The following is a 17,500-nucleotide window of genomic DNA, read 5'->3' as shown; positions in this document are numbered from 1 at the left end:
CATTTTAATGCTCCCTTTTTGCAAGGCCAGACATGTACATGCGTGTTCATTACCGAATAGCCGTGTTTGTTTAATACGCCGAATGACGACCATCATGAGCGTTAAATGAATCATTAATTAATGTGCTGCAGTGCTGCACAGTAAATATTAAGTATGATTGTGTTTGTATATACGTGTTCCTGTGTGTGTATATATATATATATATATATATATATATATATATATATATATATATATATATATATATATATATATATATATATATATATATATATATATATATGTGCGTTTTCTTTGAGATAAAGCTTGTTCTAAATTAAATATGTTAAGTATTGGATTGTGTTCATTCTCTTGTATTGATTTTTGTTTAATTTGATCAAAATAGATTTTCACATTGATGTGAAAAAAAAACTTGCATTAAAAGTAAAGCCTTTCTAAGCTTTATGATGTTTACATGTGAAACATGTTTACCATCGCTATGCCATTTAGTTTTGATTTGTACGATTCTCCCAACACCAACACCACTAATCAGTCAGTTACGACCACTTTTGATGACTCTCTTTCTAAACTTGGCAGCAAAAAGATCACTTTCAGATAAGGTCATGTTTCAGGTTTGAAGGTGAGCTGGAATAAAATCTTTTTCTCTGGAGAGCTGAGCTAGTGCGACTGTTCTATCGTCACAGCATGGAACATAGATACACTGCTGTGATATTAAATACCCTCTGGGGAAAAGAGAAATATTGCACTCCTAACACACATTAAGGGGTGAAAATGTTTAGACTTTATTTAGGTGTAGAAGATAAGCATAATCTTCCTTTGTTAGCTCTCACATCTGCTCTTATTAAAAAGTGCCTAGATTTCCATTCCTCCCGTGTAGCATGACTCTGATTTAGAGACACTTTTACTGGTAATTTCTCGGCTTGGCTGCTACACATTTAGGTTCAAATGGAAATACATGGAAAAGAACAATTAAGTGGAAATCACCAATGAATTTTTGCATTCATATACAAATAAATAAATAAATAATTAAACAAAACAACAACAGGATGAGTGGTAGCTCAGTGGTTAGGGTGCTGGGCTACTGATCAGAAGGTCAGGGGTTCAAGTCCTGGTATTGTTAAGCTGCCACTCTTGGGCCCTTGAGCAAGGCCCTTATCCCTCTGTGCTTCATGGTGTGCTCTATGCAAAGAAAGAATTTCGCTGTAATGTTTATGTGACAAATAAAGGCTATTCTTTTCCATATCCAGAATACAGTAGCCCAGTATTCAACCAGCTTCTTTAACACAATAATTATCATATTTTAGCTTAGTCCATGAGACACCAACGGAATCTTGGTTAATATTATATTGCCTATCATTCTATTTGTAAAACATGCCTAGTAGCAGTGTTTGCTAGCTGTCAATCACCCAGACAGCTTTTGGCTGGAGGTGCTATCCGACATTGCTCCAAAACATCACCTAGCTACTGATAAGAAGGTGTAGTCTGTCTATTTTTGTGAAAGCTACATTGAATGTTCGGGATTTGTGGACATCATAGCATTAAAAACGTGCTGGAAAAAATATGTTTTTTTTTTAAATAAATACATTGTACACCTTATAAAAAGATCTATTTAAGGTTATGCTTATGTATAGAAGAATGATTTTATTGTAAATGTTGGATTTCTGTACATAATCTGATTGTACACATTTTTATATTCATAAATCCCCTCCACATGCAATTATAATCATATCTTGAATAGCTACATACAGGAGAGTTGCGTAAGTGTTGCTCTCAGTGCTTGTTGGTGAAACAGAGTGAAAGAGAGAGAGAAAGAGAGACACAGAGAAAGGGGGAGACACACAGATTTTGCTTGTCTTTTCTGGTGTTTATATTCTGATCTACTGTTTTTATTACTGCACATCCAGCCTAAGCCTGTTCTTGCGTATGTGCGTGTGTGTATACAGGATTTTGCTACTTCTGATTTGAAATATTTTCCAGCCACTGTCCATACATATTAGTAAACCCTCTAGACACACAGCAGCATTCAACTGAAATGCACACACACACACACACACACACACACACACACACACACACACACACACACACACACACACACACACACACACACACACCCACCCACCCACCAAGTCTCACGAAGAAAAGAATAGAAATGTTTTAGGAAACGAAAATTGTACAACAGTGAGCCCACTTTTTCATTATTTTTTTCTTCAAAGGTTCTTTTTTGTCTGTAATGCAATTTTATTCCACTTTTCTTGCAAATAATGCTGCAGATCTTCAACTCAATTTAAAAAAGGTGGGATGCAGGATAAAATTTACATAAAACATTTCATAAACCTATACTTTATAAATACTCATGAACCTCACACGATAGAATATTGAACACATATAAACCGAGGAATTGTACCATTTTAGGGAAAGAAATTGGTAATTGTGAATCTAAAAAGTTTGCCCCAAAGGAATTGGGGCAACAAAATTTAAGTGTTACTAAAATTTATCAGTTGGAGAAACATTTTGCAATTGGGTATAAAAAGTGTATCTTAGAGATGCAGTGTCTCTCAGAAGTAAAGATGGGTAGAGGTCTATGAAAACCTGTGTTTACGATGTGTGGAACAATTTTAGAATAGCAAAGACTAAATATCTCATCACCTACAGTGTCTGCGAGGTACAGTGACAAGAAGCAATATTGGATGCCCGGGATCTCCTCGCCCTCAGGGGACATTAAAAACAGCTATGATTCTGTAATGGAAATCACTGCACAGGATCAGAAACACACCCAGAAATCATTGTCTGTTAACACAGTTCACCATGTCATCTACAAATGCTTTTTTGCTCCATCATGCAAAGAAGAAGCCATATGTGAACATTACCCAGAAATGCTTTCAGCTTCTCTGGGCCAAAGTTCATTTAAAATTGTCTGAGGCAAAGTGGAAAACTTTTCTTTGGTCAGACAAACACAAATCTGAAATTCTTTTTGGAAACCATGGCTGCCATAACCTTTGGACTAAAAAGAAGAAGGGCCATCTGTCTTATCACCAGTGCTCATTTCAAAAGCCTCCATCTCTGATGGTATGGGGGTTCATTAGTCCTTATGGAATGTGCAGCTTGCACATCGGGAAGGGCACCATCAATGCTGAAAGGTATATCAAAAGTCTTTCAGGGAAGGCCTTGTATATTTTAATCAAGACAAGGATAAACCATGCATGGATGCTGTTGTGGCCTGCCGGCAGTCCAGACCAGTTAAAATGTGAAAACATTTGGCACATCATGAAATGAAAAATACAACAAAGAAGTCCCAGGACTCTTGAGCTAGAATCCTGAAATAGACATGAATGGGACACTATTCCTCTCCCAAAACTTCAGCAACTGGTCTCCTCATTTCTCAGAATAAAATATGGGTTTATAAGATTTGGAAATCATTATGTTTTGTTTTTATTCATATTTTCTAACTTTTTTTTAAACAGGTGTTGTAGCAAACTGTGAGAGGATTTACAGTACATAGCTGTACATAGAATAGGATCTGGATTCAGACTGTACTATTCCAAAACACTGATCTTCTTCTTTTGAAGACATTTCTTAACTGAGTTAAATTTGTTCTAGGGTGAAATAGGTCTGCAGGTTTTGTGTGTATATAGATTGGTATTTGGTGGTATCCGTTATTCCCACTTTACCAGAAATAGAATCAGTATGCTGCTACCACTGCCAAGCTTCACTGTAGGTATGGTATTCTTTGGATGATAAGTGGGATTGTTTTTGTGCCAAACATATGTTTTAGAAGTTCTAACTTGGTCTCGTTATACCAGAACATGTGATCGCACGGTTTGGTGGTTGGGGTTATTGAAAGGCTTTTTTTCTCTTTCACTTAACATTTTTTATTTTTTTTTTTACTTTATTTCAGTATTTATTTAGTACGATTGCTATAATCACATTTAAAGTGGCATATGTTATATTTCTCTTATTTTTGTATTTTTCAGTATTTCAGTCAGTATTTTAGACAAATGTCAGAAGTAAAAAAAAACTGGACTACTTATTGCTTATACAGAGTGCAAAAGTCTGTGGTCCCTGAGAAGTTTTGTTTCTCTCTGAGAATAATACACCTTTTCATCTAGGTCTTACATTATCTTCTACTAGCATTTTTTTGTAGAGAAATCTATTTGTAAAGGTAATAAAAACAAGATATCTAGCCATGGATATTTAAATTTTAACACACTATGTACTACATTGCACCATTGTTCAGTTTACTGTGGACTTCAAATTCGAGGTCACAAATTGTTTACACCATGTTGTTTATTCATGATCTGTTTTGCTCTGTTGAGTTGTAGAATTGATTAAGGTGTGCCCACATTTTTGGTTCATTTGGGCTTGCCAACAAACATAACATGCCTACAATTTAGGCAAATGAATTTGCAGAAGAAGTCAGCTCAGGTTTATTCCACAAGACTCCATTATGGTTAGCTCTTGGAGAATTGAGTCAGAAAGCCATTTGAAGGCTAGAGAAATGGTAAATGGCTTCAGGATGATTCATATAAAGTTAGACACCAAGTGTTGGATAAAGCCTATGTAACGTTCATACATTTAAAATGGAGTGCAAGAAAAAGAGCTATCAGTTTTCCAGTTTTAACAGCACACCAAAATGTGGCAGATTTATTGAATTAATAAAATAAATAAAACAGGATCTTGGATTTAATGGATTTCTGTATTACTTTCCTAATTTAATATTTTATTACAATTAATACAATACAGGAAACAAATACAAAATAACAATTTTAATAAAATGATTTTTGCTTATTGTTTGCTACATTTGGGTTGTTGAGGCTGAGGCTTTTTATATTTATTTTATATAGCAATTATTATGCACTTGTTATTTAGTTCATACAGATGAGCCCAGTTAATATATATCTGAACTAAGCAGCTCTGTTTTGGTGTCTCGGGTAATCTAATGTACAAAAACTATTATTATTATTGCATTGGAAAATAAGCAGAAAACAACAGGTGTCCTTTTCCGAGAGCACCAGACATGTCTTTTGATTTCTGGAGCTTCAAATTCAACACATGTCGACGGGAACGTGAGAGTGCTTGCTGAAAGCTCGCTAAGGCAGCGCAGCACAAAAATAGCCTGATGCTGGCTATGCTTTGACAATTATTTCATCATCCTTAATGTCCTGCAGACAAGCTTGCATGTGTAGCGTGCACAATTTCAGGATTATAGGAGGTGAATTAATTAACTTCCGAAGTGAACATTTTAGATAGATGAGGGTAAAGACAACTGTAACAGTGCCAACGGCAGACCTCTGTGTTAAGAGAACACAGAAAATCCAGGGGAAGGGTGTGCTACAGCTGACAGACAGAAATGTAGAAATGGGGAATATACTTCCGCTTTGCTCAGGTTTAGTGACGCACAGTTTGGTTAGCTCACTACTCAGAGTTTCCAAATGATCAAGAAATTATTTGTAGAAAAATAGCACACATCCCACCTGAAACAATTTAAAACAAACTAACCAATGTTGATCATTTTTATTTGTCACAAACATAGTTATATGCAGAATACAGCTTGCAGTGAAATATCTCGCAGTCTGCCAGATTCCACATCACAACTTATCTTGCAAGTCCTGTGGCGATACAGGCCCATTTATCAAACAGAAACCCTAGGACTAATTTGCTAAATGTTTTTGCATATTCTTTCCAGTATAGCAAAAGTGTATGTGTATGTGGCTGAAAAAATGTAACTGCTGAAAGTAGTACAGTAGTAATGCCACAAAATGGTACAGCTTTTTATGTCTTACATACTGCCAGCTTTACGATGAGGACATTCCTTGAATAATATTTAAGCAATGATTCATTTGCATTTTGCTGTGCTTCTGGAATATAATTTTTAACCAAAACCTAGTCATTGTAATCAATAAAGTTCCAGTGCTTGGACCCTTATTAATCATTTATGATTGCTATATATTCATAGAAGTCTCACGCACATGCACATGATGCAACTGCGCTCTCAGTAACCCAATACCAGATTATATCAGCCGGACAAACATAGTAAAAGAAAGGAGACGCAAAACAATTCTTCCCCCTCTGACGATAAGCACGATCTCTATTGAGTAAACCTGAGGCAGTGTTTGAGCAGAAACTGGCCATATGTGAGAGTATGTGTATGTGTGTGTGTGTGTGTGTGTGTGTGTGTGTGTGTGTGTGTGTGAGTGTGAGTATGGGGAGATTTCTATGTGTTATGTTTGACAGGGTGTGCACAGGTGGACCAGGTGTAACAAGCAATAAAAACTCAGATAGAGTTAAATAGCAGAATGAGGCAGCGAGCAGGAATTACAGTTTTGAAACTAGGATTGCTACGGTCACCATTATAATACACAGAAAACCTGATTATTAATGTGTCACTGAGGCTATTGATAGATGAAGAAACTGCCCTAAAAAATGCAGCTCCTTTATCTTGTAATTAATAATTGTACAAGAGGACAAAGTGGCACAGAGGAGGCATACAAGAGCACACTAAAACCCAGAGCACAAATAATCCATAATCCTTTTTTTTTTTACAATGGAGGAGATAAAAAAAAAAATCTAGCCAATGTGACAGCATGACAAATCAGAAAACCTGTTAAGATTGTTAGACCTGTTAGATTTGTGTATTGGTGCATTCTTACTGTTCAGCAACTCTGATTTCAAAGCCGATCGAGCCGGGTGACCATGAGGGTCATGAAATAGTCTATGCCATGCAATGAACATCTGTTAAAATCACTGAGCTCTGTGTCATAAAATAATGTATCAAATATTATAATATTAATATTGAACATAATTCAAGAGAAAACATGAGCTTTATATACTATATATAACTTATTCCATATTATTGCAAATTTTTGGTTTAGTCTGTTAGTATAACGTTTTATTCATTTGGCATTTTGCTCAGCGTTTGAGGATTACAGGCCTTGCTCACAGGCCCAACAGTGACAGCTTGGCCATACTGGGATTCAACTCACAGCCAACCTTCTAATCTGCATCATTGCACTATATTCCATTCATATTTACCACTGCTTGAATTCTAAGAAGTACAGCTTACCTGTATGTATTTAGGTTTATAGGACCTTTTTGTATGAAGCTAGTTAAAAATTACTTTTTGCAATAAACAGACAAATAAATACATATATAATTACAATATTTATGTTCAAATAAATTATTCTTTTGGTCTCATTGATTTCTGAATCAGGTCTATTCCAGGTTTGGGCCATCATAATGTTTAAATACTACAGTATTTTTTTATTGATAACACTCTATCATGGATAAGTTTCCCAAACCATTCATTTAGTTTTCAAATGACACATTTCTGTTTTTTTCACTGGTTTTCACACATTTTTTCTTTTAAACATTTAGGTGCATACAGTTCATTCTCCATTCTTCAGAATTTGAATGTTTTTTTTTCTTGAAAAGGCTTCCCATCTACTGTAAGATCACACTGCAGTGCTGTAATGACAATCAAATTTCAATAAAATCCTTTTACTTTAAAATTCTTTTTATTTTACTATACCTGTACCATTCATCATTATTGTTGTATAAATAAAAGGACGATATCAGTTCTTTCGTAATTGTGTTTTGAAATCAGTCAGTGGTGTAATCTAGGCAATGGAATGAGGCCAAAGTTAGATTTTAAAAGAATAAAATATATTTGTAATTTATTTTATCTTTTTTTATTTAGATTGAGGTTTGTGCATATTGTTGTGTTGGTCTTAATAGCATTTGTGTTGAGATTAAAAGCTTATATTTAAAAATAAGAAAATTGTGAACGCTTTAATAAATTAAGTGTTAGCAATCAGGAAAAAACATTGTATTGTAGAAACGCTAACATAATTATTAGTTAAACTGGGACAGTTCTAAAGCTTTTTGCTCAGATATATCTAACTGATAGAAACCCACACGGTTGTGTTTTCGTGGATCTGGAGCGGATTCAGTGCTACTTTTGGTCCTAATCCGGTGCAGTCTGTCGTCGAGGAACACTTGATACAGCAGGAACTGTCCTGATTGGAATTTATCATGCAGCCTTATATAATAACTGACTTTTCCCTAGAGAGGGTTTTTGCTATTGGGTAATACTTCTTGTTCTCCCTCTTTCGGCTGCTCCCTTTAGGGTTCGCCACAGCGGATCTTCCATCTCCATATCTCCCTGTCCTCTACATCAGCCTCTTTCAAACCAACTCCCTGCATGTCTTCCTTCACCACATCCATAAACCTTGCTATCGGGTAGTATAAACGTACACGTAAAAATTAAAGTGCTGAATGAATAGGATTGAGATTTTCACACATTCCCACTGCCTTAATATGTGTGTGTTCTTTGGGCTGATATTAGTGCATTAAGATTGTAAAGCCTAACATTGTTCTCTCAATTTGATGATTGATTTAGTAATGAATGATTAATGTATAGGTAGGTAGGTAGGTGTGTGTGTGTGTGTGTGTGTGTGTGTGTGTGTGTGTGTGTGTGTGTGTGTGTGTGTGAAAGAAAGAGCAACTTTTGGAAATTGACTTATGTTGCAGTATTTTACTTGGCTTTCAGAATATTAGAGAAATAGCAAGAGTCGTTCTGATATAATGTGTGTGTGTGTTTGTGTGTGTGTGTGTGTGTGTGTGTGTGTGTGTGTGTGTGTGTGTGTGTGTGTGTGTGTGTGTGTGTGTGTCTTATATAACTGATCTTACAAGTACACATATTCATTAGTAAAACAGAGTTGGTTGGGTTATCCTACTCATTTTATTTTCATTGTTTATTTTTAAATGATGTAGATTTTCTTGTGTAATTATTTTTATTCTATTTATTTATATACAGTGTCTCACTAAAGTAAGTACACCCCTCAAATTTCAGTAACTATTTTACTGTATCTATTTTACTATTTTACTGTATTTCACTTAGGGACAAAACTATAGAAATGAGCCTTGGGTACATTTTAGAGTAGTCAATGTGCAACTGTAATAGCAGTACAGATTTACTGTCCTCTTATAATAACTTGGCATACAGTCATTATTTTCAAAATAACTGGCAACCTAAGTGAGTACACCCTAAATGATAACAGCTATACGTCATTTAGCCATGCAAAGCCACATGTCCTTTTCATCATGGTGCTTTAAATACAATTCTCTCATACTGAACACTAGATGTTTACCCAGGTAAGGGATCATGGCAAAGAACTCTCTGAGGATTTGAGAATTAGAATTGTTGCTCTCCACAAAGATGGCGTAGGCTATAAGATCAGTAACACCCTGAAACTGAGTTAGAGTACAGTGGCCAGGGTCATAAAGAGGTTTTCCAAGAAGGGTTCCACTTGGAACAGGCCTCATAAGGGTCAATCAAAGAAGTTGAGTCCTCATACTGTGTGCCAGGTGCAAAAGCCGCTTCAAAAAACAGACGCATGAGTGCTGTCCGCATTTCTTTAGAAGTTGCCAAAGTTGAAGGTCCGCTTGTCAGTGCTCAGACGCAACACACTGCAACGAGTCTGTTTACATGACCATCGTCCCAGAAGGAAGCTTTTTCTGAAGCTGGCTCACAAGAAAGCTTGCAGACAGATGCTAAAGACAACCTGTTCAAGAGCATGAATTACGTTTGGCTCAGATGGTGTCCAGCATGTGTGGCGATTCCCTGGTGAGGAGTACCAAGAAAATTGTGTCTTGCCTACAGTCAAGCATGGTGGTGGTAGCATCATGATCTGAGGATGCAAGAGTGCTGCTGGTACTGGGGAGCTGCGGTACATTAAAGGAAACATGGATTCCAACATGTGCCGTGACAGTCTGAAGCAGAACTTGATAACGTCCCTTCAGAAACTGGGACAAACATCAGATTTCCAATTAAATAATGACCGTGAACACAAAGCCAAGATGACAACTGCCTTTCTGAAAGTAAAGGTGATGGAGTGGCCAAGTATGTCTCCAGACTTGAACCCTATTGAGCCCCTGTGGGGCATCATCAACAAAAGGTGGAGAAGCACCATGTGTCTAACATCCAGCGGCCACGTGATGTCATTATGGAGGAGTGAAGAGGATCCCAGCAACAACCTGTGCAGCTCTGGTGAATTCCAAGCCCAGGAGGATTAAGGCAGTGCTTGATAACAATGGTGCTCACACAAAATATTGACACTTTGTACACAGTTTCGGCGTGTTCACTTAGGGTGTACTCACTTTAGTTGGCAGTTATTTTGACTATAATGGCTGTATGTTGAGTTATTTTTAGAGGACATTAAATATATACTGCTATACAAGCTGCTTCATAATACAGATGTGTGTGTGCGTGTGTTTTACATTTAATATTTAATTTTCTAAAGATATGATCTACTTAACTGTACTACTTATTTCAGCATACTTTAACAAAATGTCTTCACTCCTACCGTCCTTCATTCATTCACTCCCTCCATATGTAGAATTGTCAGGATTTTCTTTTTTAAAAGAAATTCTTGAAGCTGGACATAAAATGCTAACGAATCTATAGCGTTAGCCACTCCCTGGATAGCGGCTAACACTAGCAATAAGGATTCTTTATCGTTTTCATGTGTGCGCAAAACAATTCTTATTTTTGGTACAGAGTGAGTAGCCACAGTGACACTGCCATAACTCTTTTTATACCCCTGTCATTGTTGTGTATGTTTTCAAGTTTAATAATTATTAATTAAAAAAAATGCACTCAAAGTGTGAAGCGGAGACGAAACAAACTTTGGGTCTGCAACAATACATCCCTGAGTGGAACTCAGATTGTAACTATGTTTCACAAGTAAAAAGGACACGTGTACCGAATCAAAAGCTATTTAAAATAATTCCGGTACGAATACGGTTACAGCCCATATATATTTTAAAAGTGATCATAATAAGGTTGCTGTCGAATATAATTGAGTTGTTAGGTTATATATATTTTTTTAAATCATGCAGAGGGATGCGAGATGTGATTTACCTCTGTAGTCCTCTCAGGTAGGATAAAATTAATTAAAAATTTGTAAAAGGTCTTAGTGCACCTCATAATTAAATAAATGAATGACTAGAGTTGAAGTACGTAATATGATACACAATCCCCTCCAAATAGATTGGAAGAGCAAAAAAAAAAATTTTGGTTTTGCTACACAATAAAGACATTTGTGTTTAATATCAACAGATGAAAATCATTTCTTGATATTTGCAACCCACCAAACATGACAAACAAAGAAAACAAGAGCTGTTGATCTTGACATGGTAGGGGTGAGGGTATCACAATCCACTGTTGGATGGACACTTAGAGTGCAAAAATTTAGAGCTCATACTACAAGAAAAAAAAAATCACCCAATCAGCAGTAAGAATCAGAAAGCCAACAAAGTTCTACAAACAAGATTCATCTTCATCAAAGTGAAGAAAAGGAGAAAGTCTGGAGAAAGGAAAGCTTTGATCATGATCCAAAACATACATGGTGCAGATGTCATTACTTGTTGGATCTAAATGAATCTACCCTCATTGGGAGGAACTTGTCATTATGTAGCAGATAATGGTGCAAACTATAAACACAACATGGGCCTTTATCAGGAAAAAGAAAGAAAGGATTTAAGCTGGTCAAGTCAATCACCAGATATTTATCCAGTTAAATCCAAAGTCAAATCTAATTGATTTATAAAGCACATTTTATAACTGTTGACCAACGTGCTGTCCAGATGTTTGAAGAGGATTGATAATATGATAAAATAAAGACTTTATTCATAATTTAAAACAAATATATATGTTTTAAGACATGACTTAAAATTATCGATGGCTTGACTTGGTGAGAACTTGATATGGAACTGCAACTCATTCCAGAGCCTAGGTCCAGCAACTGAGAACTTTGTGTCACCCTTTGTTCTTAATCGTGTTCTGTAAGCTATTTGAGGACCAATAGCTCTGGGCAAATGCTGATGGGAAATAAGTTTGGAAAGATAGGCAAGTGCCAGACTATGTAGGCTTTTATACACAAATAAAATAACTTAAAGTTCGATTCTGAAAGAGACTGGCAGCCAAGCATTGGAGAACCTAGCGGCAGCATTTTCAACAAGGCAAGATACAGCAGACTTAGAGGCCCTCAGGTAGAGTGATATTGCAGTAATCAAGCCTTGAATAAATCAAAGTATGTACGACAATCTACAAATGATTCACTCCTGATTTAAACTCAAGATTAAAACATCTTTAACATACCGATACTCTTTAACTGATGATAACATAAAAAGAAATATAAGAATTTGCTTTTGTGTAACAATACATTTGGACAATTAGCCATGTAACAGTACATGTTTTGGACCATATTAACATGTGCATTGACTGTACTGATCACTAAGCTCAGTGAGCTGGAAATCTGCACCTTCACTTGCAGAGGAATTCTAAACTTTCTTACTAACAGACCTCAGTCTGTTAGGTTGGGCAAACAGGTATCCTCAACTCTCATTGTGAACACCAGCATTCCACAGGGCTGTGTTCTGAGCTCACTACTCTACTCCATGTTCAGGTAGAGAGGGTCTCCAGCTTTAAGTTCTTGGGAGTTCGCTCTAAAGATCTGTCCTGGCACCAGAACTCTTCAGCTCTGGTTAAGGAGGCACAACAACGCCTCTACTTCTTGAGGAGTCTTAAGAAAACTCATGTGTCCACAGGGATTCTGAGTTTTTACCTCTGCATCATCGAGAGCATCCTGACCAACTCCATCACTGTATGGTACGGAGGATCCACTGTATGTGAGCGCAAAGCCCTATTGCCCAACGCATCACTGGCACCCAACTACCTGCCAGTGAGCACCTTTACCAGATGTCTGTGCAGAGCTCACAACATCATCAGGGACTCCTCACATCCCAGTCACAAACTGTTTAACCTGCTTCCATCAAGAAGATACAGAAACATACCCACCAGAACCAGCAGGTTCATGGCCAGCCATTTCCATGCACCATCAGCCTACTAAACTCCACACTACACCGTTAGATCACTGAATAAACACTGTATATAACTTCTGTACAATTGTACATACAACGTACATATTACATATTGTATTTTTTATACCCCTCATTCTACACACATACTGTTGTACTTTTCAACCGTGTCTACACATCTTTTCACTGGTATAGACTTTATAATTATTCACTGTACATATGTTTACATGTTACACTGTACATATGTATATACTTACATATCTATCTATCTATCTATCTATCTATCTATCTATCTATCTATCTATCTATCTATCTATCTATCTATCTATCTATTTGGACAATTAGTCATGTAACAATAAATTTAGAGGGAATTGTACAGTACCAGATATGTTATATAGGGAAGAAACAACACTATAATAATATTCAATTTGGTTGTTAGGTATTTGGTCTTGTTTAACTGTTATCTTTGAAAGTGTAAATGAAGAAAATTTGGTAGATTATAAATGCTTTTCAAAAGAAAAGTTTGGATTATCTGATCAGGTGCCTGAGTGTTGAATGAAAAAGGCTGTGTGTTGTGTAAACGTCAGAAGCCATGTTCTGTTTAAAATTTCCTCTACACTCCAAACATCTCGTCTAACATTTCTTCCCAGAATGCTCTGCTGCTACCAGTGATTGGGCCAAATTTTCTGCTCCATTTTCTCTCTCTCTCACTCTTTCTGTCTCTCTCTTTCTCTTTCTCTCTCTCTCACAAACACACGCATACACACATACAAACACACAACACAAATATTTTCAGCATAAATGTGTTTAAATACAACATAAATATTTGTTTTTCCACCTTGTCTTGCACATTTACACAATGTGCACCACAAACACACACACACAGACACAGACACACACACACACACACACACACACACACACACACACACACACACACACACACACACACACACACACACACACACAGAGACATACAAATATGGCATGGTATGAAAGAATTGCTATGACAAGCTTTCACTCTTCCTCACGTTTTTCTTTCTTTCTTTGTCTCTGACAAGGTCTGTTGTTCTCTGTCTGAATCACAGTCTGCAGCTCTGTGCCGCTTTGTGTCTCTCTCCTTCTCCCTCCTTCACCACACAGCAGTGTGCTTTGGTGTGGTGTATTTCAATCTTGTATTATCAGGACACATGTAGACCTCGTAGAAATTGTACAGTTTGAATTGAATTAAAAATTAGTTTAAATCCCATGTTACCCCAAACATGGTCCATGCACAGCATACATCAGATCGACACTTCATTTTATTTATTGCACTTCACCATTCAGTGCAGGATTTCTGAAGTGCTTCTAGTCCTTAGTTTTCTTTTATTTATTGTTATAGACTTTTTTTCTGTTCGTATTTCTGTATGTCCTGGTTTAGTTCACGTGTCACTGCCCCTAGTGTACATGTGCCATGCATGTATGAACATAGATACCTACGCAACTGTCCTCTCCCAAAGCCACAACATGCTGACAGGTACTCTGTTTCAAACCAGGCCTGAAATATTATGCTTGAGGTTTAGCATTGCTTATGAGGGCTTTACTTATGAGGGCTAATGTAAAATCAGCTCTTCTTGTTATCAAACTCAACTGTTGGCTTTTAGCTCATTTACACGAATATACAGTACCAGTTCATAGTAGTTCAAGTTCAAAAAGTCCACCCTAGTTCAAACACTCATTATATAGACGGGCATTTGTCACCTGACTATAAGATTCTTTTGTGCCTTTTTTTAACATCCTATTCCACATTTAGTCCCCATTTGCTGCTATAATGATCTCCACTCTTCTGGGAAGATACATTTTGGAATGTGATTGTAATGAAATCAGCCACAAGATTGTCAGTAAAGTCAGGTACTAACGTACAATTCATCCAAAAGGTGTTCAAGAGAGCACTATAGTAGGCAACTTAACTTATTGTTCCACTCCAACACATGCAAAGTATATGTTCATTGAGATCGCTTTGTGCACAAAGGCATTGTCATGCTGGAACAATATTTGGGTCTCTGGGTGGAATCGAATGCTTAAAAAGCACATACGAATCTGATTGGTTAGGTGTCCACAAACTTTTGTCCAACGTGTCAAACTAGATATTAATTTATTCATAATCAAAACTACACACAAGCAGTATGGCATTTATGAAAAAGCAGTCTGTATGGAAAATGTTTGTATTACTCAACAAATCATGGTTATGTGTATATTTATTAATGGTATGATTGCCCTAATAAACCTTCAGGAACTCTATAAGAGCTTGTCTAGATTTTTTTCTTAGAGTAAATGTGTGTGTTTGCTTTACTTATGCTAAATGTCCACAGTACGTAAACCCAGTAGGCTAATTCGATAAAGAATCAACAAGGTTTTTTTTTCTCATCAAGATGTCTGTCAGCGCCCATTTTTTCCAGTGTGTATGTTGTCACTAGACAGAGCCCACATGCATGATGGACTAATTTCATTATATTTTGGGCGTTCATGCTCTCATGGTGCCAGCAGAGATTGTTTGTCAGGGGACGGACTGCCAAGAGAATGGATGTGCTAGAATTTATTATTCAAGGAACATATTTAACTGTATTATAACACAACAAAAAGTCCCTTTTAAGTGAATGCAAACTGTAATTGCTGTCCCTCAGCATTATGTAGAATGTCCAGCCAAGAAAATAGAATGTTATTCAGTGTTAAGTAGGGGATGCTGTATCAAGACAAGTCTGGATAAAAACTAAACCCCATAGCCTAAGACTCAGAATAGCAGTTACCATAGCAACCAAAGTCACATGACCTACTCACAGTAAAAAAAAAAAAAAAAAAGCCCATGAACACACATACAATACAGACATGTGTGATGTATAGCAGGTGGGGGAGGAGTGTGTTTGTATGGAAAGAAGGGGATCACTCGTTGTACATAGTATGTATGTGACCAAAAAAACAGGCTGCTCCTCTTATAGAATTAACAATTGTATTTGTTGTGTGTGTGTGTTTCAGAAAACAATAGAGTCAGGCTCTCCCATCACCATTAGTATGAATAATGTGCCATTCCTTTTTCCACTTGCAGTGGATATTTGTGTCTGTATGTGTCCGAAGCCAAATCGAAGCCTATAAAAGACACTAGGAAAGAAAGCATGCTTTATCTCATGTACTACAGTTATTTTAATATCAAGTAGCCTCATTTATCTACCTGAGTATAAATATATTCATAAAATCAATTATTTACACAATACAGCAATTAGAAAAATGCAGTTAATTTAAACAAAAGAAGTTTTCATCCTATGAAGGGTCATGATTACGTGAACGTTTGCAGAGAAGTGGTTCCCTGTGGTTTGGACTTCTGATCAGAACATTGTGTGTTTGAATTTTCCAGCAATACACTGCTGGGCCCTCAAGCAAGGCCCTTAACGTTTAAATTCTCAGCGGCATAAATAAGATACAAGGCCAAATGCTGTAAATGTAAAGGCAAGTGCTGTTGTGTGAATAGTTTATGATGCGTTTGTATCATAATTGATTTATAATGAGGTAGTTTTATTACTGCATGTGCCCTGACAGAGTGCTCATAAGCAAAAGCCTCACCTCACTCTATGTTGCACATATGTTTATTCACTTTTAAGTCAAGCGTACTTTTTTCTTTCATTAAAAGAGCTTCTTGAAGTCTCCTGAAAGTACTTTTCTACTATGATAATTTATGTATGCAGTTTTCAAGGCGTAAACAAGACGTGCCTAGGCAACAGAAAGTTTTATACATAACAAGTCCATTCTTATTACTGAAAGGATATATCATACTATACATCATACCCATTTCAATTCACTTTGATATAAAATACAAAAGGATGTAAATGTGAACTTATAACCAACTAAAAATAAATCCTGGTGTGGGTAAGTCTGGACTGAAGGATTTCAAATTAGTTGGATAACTCTAAAGGTGTAGCTTTATTGTGCGGTTCAATGAGACTTTCAAAATGAATTTAGAATTAAAATTGCAAGAAGATTTTATGCAATCTTAGGTTTCCATTCATAAATCAGGTTCAAAAGTAGAATTTTGAGATAATAGTGTGTATTCATCTATTATTATGATTAATAGACTTTTCTTCTGTTGTGTTCATATAATTTCTAAATCTTTTATTAAATGTAAGTAAATTTTTATATTCTATATATCACTTTTAATAATGTACATTGTCCCAAAGTAGCTTTACAGAAATAAACAAATTGTAAATATGCACCATGGTGGTAGCTTAGTGCTTAGGGCATTGGGCTCTGGTTCGGAATGTCACAGGTCCAAATCCCAGCACGACCATTCTGCCATTGCTAAGCCCTTGATTAATTCCCATAACCCTCAACTGCTCATTTGTAAGTTGCTCTGGATAAGGGTGTCTGCCAAATGCCGTAACTTATATAAAGAGAAAAGTATTGGGACACCTGGATCTTGCAGCTATACAGTATGTGGTTTGTCCCCAAACTGTTACCACAAGGTTGTATAGGATGTCTTTAGATGCAGCAGCATAAAACTTTCCATTCACATACACTAGGAGACCCAAACCTGTTCCAGCATGACAATACCCCTGTGCATAATCCCAGCTCCATGAAAATATGGTTGGAGTAA

At 36.5% G+C, this 17,500-nt stretch overlaps 1 protein-coding gene across 1 annotated transcript in view; it reads left to right on the top strand.

Annotated features, from left to right (window-relative positions):
• basp1 (brain abundant, membrane attached signal protein 1) overlaps nt 1–17,500 on the top strand; it is a 28,264-nt gene that overhangs the window by 8,893 nt on the left and 1,871 nt on the right. The window lies entirely within an intron of this gene.

This window comes from Silurus aristotelis (genome assembly GCF_946808225.1).
Source record: "Silurus aristotelis genome assembly, chromosome: 22".
Taxonomy (NCBI): domain Eukaryota; kingdom Metazoa; phylum Chordata; class Actinopteri; order Siluriformes; family Siluridae; genus Silurus; species Silurus aristotelis.
Note: the sequence above shows the minus strand (reverse complement) of the source record. Positions and strands in the feature narration are given on the sequence as shown.